The sequence below is a fragment of the Salmo salar genome, chromosome 24 (assembly GCF_965601325.2).
Source record: "Salmo salar chromosome 24, fSalSal1, whole genome shotgun sequence".
NCBI lineage: Eukaryota > Metazoa > Chordata > Actinopteri > Salmoniformes > Salmonidae > Salmo > Salmo salar.
The window spans coordinates 43,211,312-43,222,079 of NC_138314.1; the positions used below are offsets into that span (position 1 = coordinate 43,211,312).

Consider the following 10,768-nt stretch of genomic DNA (forward strand, 5'->3'; position numbering starts at 1 on the left):
ACATCCTACAAGCACAGCCTACTCCTTCCTCCCCGTCGAGGAATTGAGCCCCGGTCTCCCTTGTGCCCTCCACATCTATGGTAATGCCAATATGAAAGACTGTCAAATGCTTCTCAAAGATGACCTCTGTTGGTCAAACTAGCACTAGCTTGCAATAACATAAAAAATGGCTGACAATTAAATGATGCGCCGCAGAATGCTGCTGCAGCCCGCAAGGTGTGGCGCAGTATGATGCAACTTTTAAAGGAGGAACCACTGTATAGCCGACCTAGCTTGCTCATTAAGGTCTTATAAACTTCTTAGGGCTAGGCGTCGACAACTTCCGGTGATATTGGAGGGCGCGCAATTCAAATAAATAATCATAAAAATTATGGATATTAAACATTTAGGTACATACATGTATCTTATATTGGTTAAAAGCTTAAAACCTCTTCCAGTTACCCGCCCCCCCCCCCCCCCCTATTTACATACCCAAATCTAACTGCCTGTAGCTCAGGCCCAGAAGCAAGGATATGCATATTCTTGGTACCATTTGAAAGAAAACACTCTGAAGTTTTTGGAAATGTGAATTGAATGTAGGAGAATATAACACAATAGATCTGGTTTAGATAATACAAGGAGAAAAAAAAACATCCGTTTTTTATTTTTATTGTTGCATCATCTTTAAAATGAACAAGAAAAAACAATCATTCAGATAGGATGATGGGAACAATTTCAGTGAAAAACATAAGAGGGCAACAGTACTTGTGCAAAGTTTCAGAATGATAACTTCCGGAATGAGTGTGCTACATCAAATTTAGCATGAAGTCACCCAGGTGTCCCACACAAGTTACCAAAATGTACCCAAGTGGCCAAATTGGTGAAGTTATACATTTTGAAGCAAATAACTATATACAAAATACCTAAATGGTATTGTAACACACCCCCAAAAAATTGTTGAAAAAAATATTTATATAAATGTACAAAAAATACGGGTAACTATTTACAAATCAAATGTATTTATATATCCCTTCTTACATCAGTTGATGTGCTATACAGAAACCCAGCCTAAAACCCCAAACAGCAAGCATTGCAGGTGTAGAAGCACGGTGGCTAGGAAAAACTCCCTAGAAAGGCCAAAACCTACGAAGAAACCTAGAGAGGAACCAGGCTATGAGGGGTGGCCAGTCCTCTTCTGGCTGTGCCGGGTGGAGGTGGGACAGGTAGCACGTCCGGTGAACAGGTAAGGGTTCCACAGCCGCAGGCTGAACAGTTGAAACTGGAGCAGCAGCACGGCCAGGTGGACTGGGGACAGCAAGGAGTCATCATGCCAGGTAGTCCTGAGGCATGGTTCTAGGGCTCAGGTTCTCCGAGAGAGATAAAGAAAGAGAGAATTAAAGAGAGCATATTTAAATTCACACAGGACACCGGATAAGACAAGAGAAATACTCCAGATGTAACAGACTGACCCTAGCCCCCCGACACATAAACTACTGCAGCATAAATACTAGAGGCTGAGACAGGAGGGGTCAGGAGACACTGTGGCCCCATTTACACACTTTCAATATTTGGAAGACCCTCAGTCCTCTACACAATATTGTGCTGCTGATGCCATGTGCCATAGCAGTCTCTTTCTGCTGTAAAGCAAAGGGTCACCAAGCATGTGGTGCAGGTGATGGGGGACTTCATTTTGCATAGAACACAACGACGCCTCCATGCTGTGCCCTGAGGCACATCCATGCCTGCAGAAATAAATTTGGGCAGATGAACACTTGTTGCAGGAGCAGAAGGGACAGGTGCAGTGGTGCTGTAGTCAGCAAGCTCCCTGATGAGCAGCTCTTTGAAAGCTAGCTGTGAGATGGGGGGCTTTCCACAGCTCTTAGCAATTTCCTTGTGTAGGATGAATGCATTCACTACAGCAATGTCGATGAAATGGTAGAAGAAAGTCTTGTACCATTTTGTCGTCTTGTGCAGAACATTGTAATAACCTATCAGCGCATCTGACAGGTCCACACCGCCCATGCTCTTGTTGTAGTCCTTCACAGCAGCTGACCCATTAGCGCTCTTCACCCGCCTGACTATGTTATCGCCACTGTAGGATTTGTGGACTGTTGTGCACATCAACACCTCTCTGGTATCCATCCACTTTACAAAGAGCAGGCCATCTTCAAGGATCCATCGCATGGTACCCCGCTCAGCGCGCTTAGGCATGTCATTCACCTTTGTCTTCGGAAAGCCCACCCTGTTGTTGCGAATGGTGCCACAAGCCCACACATGCCGCTTCTTCAGGTCTGTAAACAGGGTAGGGCTTGTGTAGAAGTTATCCACAAACAGTTTGTAGCCCTTCCCCAGCAGTTGAAAATCCAATAACTCCATTACAGAGTCGTAGCTAAGTCCCTTACCGGTAGCACAACTGTTCTTCCCCTCATAAACAAAGAAATTGCAAGTGTAGGCACACACAGAATCAGCCAGAACAAACAGCTTGTAACCCCACTTGGTCGGTTTGTTTCTCATATATTGTTTGAGGCCGATTCTGGCCTTTGAGGCTACCATCCTCTCATCTATGGACAGGTTCTGTGCAGGCTGAAAGTAGGTCTTGCAGGCATCAACAATGCTGAGGTAGAGAGGCTTGATTTTGCAGAGTCTATCAAATGTTGCTGTGCCTTTCTTCTTGTCATTCTCTTCATCATCTTTTGGGTCGCTGATATGAAGTGCCTGTGAGAGAACCAGAAACCTTTTGCATGACATGACACTCATGGGGAAAGGCAGTTGGTAGAGAGATGATGTTTTCCAGTAGTCCCTCAGGGTTTTCAGCTTCACCAGCCCCATGTAGATGACCAGTGAAAGGTAGCAGAAAAAGTCTGAAATGCAAATGGGCTTCCATGCTACTTTTTTGCCTGCTTGCTTCTTCGCCCCATACTTATTTGTGTTAGACACGAGAGAATCTACAACTGATGATGTGAAAAACAACTGAAAAAGCTGAAGGGGGCTGTAACCTGCAGTCATGTTCAGCTGTGGTCCTGGATTCCTTTTCGGCCTAAATGTTGGTTGAGGTGGCTCCACGTCTGCTTCGAGGACAGTGTGCCACTCGTCTGTCCCTTTCTTGGCAGGTTGCACACTTCCCCTCCTCCGCTTCTTTGTCAGTGCCTTCCCACCTCTAGATGGCCCAGGAGGTGTGGAGCCAGAGACAGCAGGGGTCCGGCTGGATGGACCAGCTTCAGTGGGGGATGGACACCTTGACATTGGGGGCTCCCAAACTGAGTCAGTGGCACTGTGAAAGAAAAAAGTTCAGTTAGAATAGTTTCACGTATGAGCCCAGGTATAATAAACCGATATATATAGAGTACAGGCAACATAGTCACTAGGTTGAAGTGCTGTTCCATTTCACTCTGGCCATTGTTGTGGGCCTGCCCTCCCCTCAACAGCCTCAAATAGGCTCTTTCATGTGGGGGTGGGGTGGAGTGGCAGACACATGCATCTCAGCCATGCTCCCTCTAATCCACAATATGTTGATTGAGTGGTCGCTGTGTGGGTTTGCTGTTACATTCTACTCCATTCCATTTATTTTATATATATATATATATATATATATATATATATTTATTTTATATATACATACACATATATATACACATGTATATATATATATATATATATATATATATATATATATATATATATATAAATACACACACATACACATATACACACACATTGTCTATGGGTCATACGCATACATACAAACATACCCCCCACCCACAATGTATAGCCAATGAGTACTTTACACATTTCATGACATTTTTATATATTGCAAATAAAATGTTAAAAATCACGAATAATATTTGATATTAAGTTCTTGTTAATCTAACTCAGTGGTTCTTAACCTTGTTGGAGGTACTGACCCCCACCAGTTTCATATGCGCATTCACCGAACCCTTCTTAATTGGAAAAATAAAATTCAAAACATAGGTATATATATTTTACTGGTGCACAAAATGAACCGTGCATCAACATCAGTGTTCAAAGAACAAAACCATTAAAACATGATTTTCACACAAAAACAAAAACATAATAATGAATATTTACTGCAAATCAGTGTGACTTCTGCTGTTGCCTTTCAGAGACCAGTTCAGAAATGCGCGGCTTCACCTTGGCAAGTGCCACTCTCATGTCATTTTCGCAACAAAGTCTGTTCCTTTTCTTCGTTTTTATGTCCAGCATCCTCGAAAAGGATTGCTCGCAAAGATATGTTGTAACAAACGGTATGAAAATCTCCAGAGCTTTCTTAGCAATAACAGGGTACGTTACCATTTGTTGACACCAAAACGTTGAGAGCGTTGTTGTTCTGAAGAGTTGCTATTGAACCTGGCTCTGCTGAATTTCAATGATTTCATCGAGGTATTCATCATTGACATCTGTTGTCTCAACACTAAACGAGAACGGCTGTCTCACACATGCTGGATATGACTCTCTTGTAGGGAAGTATCCGTCGAGACTTTGCAAGCTCATCTAAGTGGGTGGCAATTGCTTGCTTCAGTTCCGTGGGTACAGAAATGTCTCCGATTCCAGATACATCTTCGATCTTACTTACACAGTCGTCCAGCAGGGGAAAGTTTGCGAAGTTATCGTTCTCTGTTCGTTGTTTCCATAACGGTAGCTTTTTTTGAAAAGCCTTCAGGTTTTCTTCCGCTTCGATGATGTTGACTCCACCGCCCTGCATCTGTTGATTGAGATGATTGAGAGCTGCGAAGATATCAGCCATGTACGCTAAAATGAGAATGAACTCAGATTTTTTTAAGAATACAATGCGTAACAATGATGTGTGGTGCATCGGCTTTCACTAGCACACCAAAACCAGACTTTCTTCCCAGCATGACTGGAGCTCCGTCCGAACAAACTGCAGAAACCATATCCCACGAAAGATTGTTGTCTTTGAAGAAGTCATCCACAAGTTTCTTCACATCGGCTGCCTTCGTTGTTGTCGTAAGAGGCTTACAAAATAAAAAATCTTCCTTTATCACGTCGTCTTTCACATAGCGCACAAATACAGATTGGAAACGTCTGTGGTCTCGTCGAGTTGAAGGCTGAATTTTGCCGGGCTTGAAATCAGATCTGCAACTACTTGAGCCAAGATGTCTTTGCTCATGTCCTCTATTCTGTCGCTAATGGTGTCAATTGAAAGAGGAATGTGGGATAACTTAACCCTTTCACGCGTGAGTTCCAAATATCTCTAACGGTCGCCCCAGCGTGAGTTTTTTTATGCACGTGATGTTCGAACGTTCTCTCCATTCCAGGATGTGATTGATACGTAACAGTGCATTTAATCCGCGCTGTCCTCAAACCAAAGCATGCAGACTGTTTTTATTTATAGGCTGTTTCAACTTCAATTTCAAATGATTTTCTAACAAGTTTTTATTTTCTAAGAACAGTTTGAATTTAGGTGTGTTCCGCCTCCTCATTCATTCACATAAAAATAGTCATTTTTTCTTTTGCGGACAATTAAATTTTTGGGACATTTCTGACCCGGACAAAATTCCCCAAGCACTTTCCAATTGTTTGTGCAGTTCAGGTCTGCAGACATTTGCTAATCTCCCGTCAGAACAGGATCTGCACACGTGTTCACATTTTCCATCTGTTGCCCTCATTGTTTTCGTTACTAGTAATAACTTTGGAAATGTGTGCGTTTCTATCAAAGTAAGTGCATTATTATGTTGTAATTGTAGCGTACTGTATGTATGGAGCATAATAGATTTGTGTATATTCTTTATAACCGCGGACACGTGAGGTAACGTTACTCATTTTATAACCTTTATGTTATATTCAATCGTGCTTAGGTAGCTAGCTACATTCTTCTATTAGCTCTGTAAAACAATCCTAGTTGCGTCGGAGAAGTATTAGCTTGTGTTGTATTTTGAAGCTACCCTGACCTTATCACTCCCTAGTGGCGCAGCGGTCAATGGCACTGCATCTCAGTGCTACATCTCATCACTACAGACACCGTGGTTCAAATCCAGGCTGTATCACAACTGGCTGTGATTGGGAGTCCCATAGGGCAGCGCACAATTGGCCCAGCGTTGTCCGAGTTTGGCCGGTGTAGGCCATCATAGGTAAATAATAATTTGTTGTTAAATGACTTGCCTAGTTAAATAAAATAAAACATATGACCATGGTTTGTTTATTTGGTCTATTCAGCATAGCTCTGTTCTGCCCTGCCTTGCCCCCTTGTGGAGCTCAAAAGTTAGTTTCTTACTGTTATAACTCAAATCTGTGATTTTGTCAATGCAATAAACTATTTTTATAGCAGTGTTTATTATGTTATTTGTAATATTGTTTTATTGCTATATCCTTATATTGTATTCTAATTAATAATTCCTCTTTATTCTGTACTTTCAGAAACCACAAACAGTATTTGCCAATATCATAACTGGAACTGGACATCTTTCCAGCTGAAGATTGAGGACAGCTTTTGTATGCTAACATACACTCCTTAACAGTTTTACTGGATGAAAACACATAGGCCAATATGTAATAGTCGTCTATTTTATTGAAGTATTGGTAGTTGGTTCAACAACAATTTGTTTTACTAGAGGACAAAAAAATGGAATATGCATAACCCATATTTAATATTCATGCAGTGACTGAATAACAACTGCATTTCCACCCCCACCTCTAAAGGCATAGTATCATGGCAGGTCACCTGTCAGGTCAGTCAGTCGCTTATTGCTGCAGATGTGCTCAATAATGCTTGAGCATGTGATACTCCTCAAAGCATGGTGAAATACATAGAGGTGTATCACAAGCTAAACACATGTATTTTGTCATCTTCCTCTGCTTACTTCTCCTGGCGCCAGACAGGCAGACTTTGCAGTGCCTCCGTGTGCGACTACCTTGAGCAGCAGTTTGATGGACTTTGCAGGGAAAATGCCGTGCAGTGAGGCGTAGGGGATTGTCTACAGCAGGGCGACCCCTAGTGGAGGGGCGCCGAGGGGTGTGGTGCTCCTCCAACAGCTCTCTCATGAGGTTCTCTCTGTATTTTTGGTAGGTAATTACTTTACCTATGAGGGAGTGGGGAGGATGAGGAAAGTTAGAGGATGATGAGGCAGTGGGTAGGTTGGTGAGATATTGTCACTGTAATTGCATAATGGATTTGTATGTGAACTGTACATCCAATTACAAAAATACCTTGTTCAGTAATCATCTCACCTGTTAGTTGGCGGTGAACTATGCTGCCGTTGAGGATAGCAGTGTCGATCAGCTGGAAAAATATCTTCTTATACCACTTGGTCGTTTTCCGAGTGCATTCCACAAAGCTGTTTATCATGTCCGCCTTATCCACGGCTCCCATTTTGAGGTTATAGTCTAGCACACAATCTGGTTTGATCTTTCTCTCTCCCGTCAGGTGGTCCACCTTCCCTGTGGCCCGACATGGTTGCTGTATGGACAGTGGAGAGGACATGGACGTCTCGTTTGTCATGCCACTTTACTGCCAGCTGTTGACCGTTCTCCTGGAACTCCACCTCCCCTCTCTGCATCTTCCTGCATCCGAATGGCGGCATCCCCTTCCTGTTCGACCTGACTGTGCCACAGGCCCCTGTGCTGTTGGAGAGCAGATGCTGGAAGAGTGTGGGACTGCTGTACCAATTGTCCACGTACAAAGTGTGTCCCTTGCCGAGATGAGGAGCCAGCATGGTCATCACCACGGACCCGGACACCCCAAGCCCCTCATAATGTTTGATGTCAGTGGTGGACCCTGTGTAAACTATAATATCCTGGACAAATCCTGTCTTCACGTCGCACATGACAAAGAACTTGACCCCAAACCTGTGCCTTTTGGAGGGAATATATTGACGGAACGCCAGCCTACCATAACATCAGGGACTCATCAATGCATAGGTCCTTGTATGGCACAAAGACCCGACCAAATGCTGATGTCAGGCTGATAAGAACAATTCTTATTTTGTATAACGGGTCACTTAGGATGGCAGTAGCATTGTTGACGAAATGCAGGCATCGCAGCAGAATTAGGAAGCGGTCTTGGGAAAAGAGGGTGGCAAAGAAGGGAGTTGCAAACATAGGATCTGTGCTCCAGTAGTCTCTTAGGGAGTTCTTCTTTACTATCCCCATGAGGACTGTCACCAGGAAGGTATACATTTCACTAATTGTGGTTGTCACCCATTTAGCGAGTTTCCCACTCACTCCTGGCTCTCTCTTCTCCTGTAGCTCCAAGGCATAGCGATTGTTTCCCACGAGCTCCTCTGTCAGAAACAACTTGAAGCACTCTGCCTCAGTTGGAAATGGCAAGGGGCGTTGCACTCCAGACTGGGACTCGTCAAAGCAAACAGCACGGCCAGGAGGGGTGAAATGACTGGCGGCCTTCCAGCTACCACAGAACTCTTGTACTTCATCCACTGTCGGTCTGCCTCCATCACCACCAGCATCTTCAAAGGGACCTGGTACTTCGTCAGTGGACAAGGGAACCTCAGATTCAGGGTTCTCAATGGCTACAAGGTTGGGGGGCAGCTCTTCACTGTCACTGTCAGAATCTGATTCCTGACTTTCATACTCAGACTCATTGTCAGAATTTTAAAAAATCTCCAGAATTTCCACATTTGTGAGTTGTCTCCTTTTGAAAGACATTGCTAATGCTACAGCTTAGCTCACTAGCTACATACATAAACAACAACACTGAATGGCTCAGAGTGAGAGGGTACGTGATTGACTGCCGGCATGCGTCACTTGTATCAATAAATCACCATCAGAAAATGTTTTGTGTGGTAATTATTTCTGTATTTACTGTTTTATTCACGTTTTCAATTCTAGGTGACAAATCATGCATTCCGATTCTTGCATAGATTGTAATGGGCACATATTATGTGTGTAAAATACTTATTTGAAGGTTATACTGATTATGATGAGCTAAGCTAATTCCAGCTATGTGTATGGAGCCATGTTTGTTGACATACAATGCATTCTGGGTTTCACGTAATCGTCTGACCAAAGATGTTATAACAAAATGAGGTGAGTAAGAGTTCACTCATTTTTTGAGGACTTCTGGAAATGAATGGTGGGATGTGAACGACGGTAGACACACCCCTTCAACGTGCATACTATAAACAGACCGGACTCATCTTGTCTGTTATTATCTTCGGTTTCTGTGAGGAAAAAAATGCATGGCTGTGCGCTGAAACTAATCGTCGGATTACTTTCGATTTCTAGAAAGTGTTTTACTCAATTATTTTGATCAACGGTGAGCAAACCCGTGATGTGATTAATTGTACATAGTAATTGCTATTAGCTAATTCATAGTGTAGTTTATGTCAGCCGAGTTAGAAAATATGACCGCTTGTGTTGCGTCAATCTTTCCTCAGCGCTAGGACAAATGTAGCCTACATTTTTCCGGTTAGGATGATTGTGTTATGCTATAGATACTTCTGTGAATATCTGAACATTGCATCCAAAAATAAACTGCTCACCTTCTGGACAACTTTGTAAGGACTGTGTTTGTGTAAATAGTTTCTGAAAAAAGTGTGGCCAGCTGCGCGCTGAAACTAATTGTCGGATTACTTTCAATAATTGTACATAGTAATTGCTATTAGCTAATTCATGGTATAGTTTACGTAAGGACTGTTTGTGTAAATAGTTTCTGAAAAAAGTGTGGCCAGCTCAAATGTTGATTGTTGCGTAATTCGAAACTGGCCGTTCTAAATGAGCATTCTAAATTAGTGTTCTAATCACACGGGGTGTGATCGTACGCTTCAGGGACCACTGTAGAACGATCACACCCCGTGTGATGGTACGTGTGAAAGGGTTAACTTCAGCCGCTTTTCCCAGCATGATATTCGCCATCTTCAACACAGCTGGTTTTATGAGTGTTTCACCAATGGTGTGTGGTTTGCCCTGCTTTGCGATCAGGTAAGCAACTTCGTACGATGCTGTGAGGATCGGTTTGTTGATGGGTACAAAGCCGAGAACAGGCAGAGTAGCCTTTTCATCGAATCTGGCTCTCTTCACCTTGAATTCAGCGAGCGTTGTGTTCTTGTATTGTCCATCTCCATGCAGTTTAAGGAAGTGTTCTCTTAGTTTTGCCGGTGCTAGACTAGAATTGCTCAACTTGGCATTGCAAATCATGCAGTTAGGACGCTGACTCTCATCACGTTCCGTTATACATGTGAATCCATATTGTACATATTCGTCCGACCACTTTCTTTTTTTGCTCGACATAGTTAGTATGAAGGGATTAAAATATTAAGAAAGAAATCACACGAAGTACCATCACGACAGTCACAATTCAACTACTGAGCGCGCCAAATTCCCTGCAGCACAGATAGGCCAAGCGATGTTGCGTGATCACCTGCAGCCAATGATGGCCAAGCGGGGCGTGTCATCACGAATCATATGAGTCGGGTGTGTGTCTTGACCTCCGCCGAACCCCTGAGACTGACTCACCGAACCCCTGGGGTTCGATCGAACCCAGGTTAAGAACCACTGATCTAACTGTATTGTCCAATTTACAATAGGCTTTACAGCGAAGACATGCCATGCGATTGTTTGAGGACGACGCCCCACATCAAAATAATTTTCAACCAGGTCAGGCTTCGTAAAATCACAAATAGCGATTAAATATTCACTTACTTTTTGAAAATCTTCCTTTGTTTTGCAATCCACAGGGTCCCAGCTACAACATGCATGGTCGTTTTGTTAGATAAAATCCTTCTTTATAGCCCAAAAAGTCAGCTTAGTTGGCGCCATCAATTTGAGTAATCCACTCGTTCAACATGCAGAGAAAGGA

General features: G+C 43.1%; 1 long non-coding RNA gene across 2 annotated transcripts; it reads left to right on the top strand.

Annotated features, from left to right (window-relative positions):
- The first annotated feature begins 5,101 nt into the window (after positions 1-5,101).
- On the top strand, positions 5,102-8,742 carry LOC106585896 (uncharacterized). 2 transcript variants are annotated; one of them, XR_014382570.1, is made up of 5 exons: positions 5,103-5,673; positions 5,922-6,086; positions 6,373-6,683; positions 6,835-7,017; positions 7,379-8,742. It is a non-coding gene; the product is annotated as an uncharacterized LOC106585896 (long non-coding RNA). The 2 variants fall into 2 exon arrangements; XR_014382569.1 differs by having other exon boundaries at positions 5,102-5,673; positions 6,373-7,017.
- Positions 8,743-10,768: the final 2,026 nt, after the last annotated feature.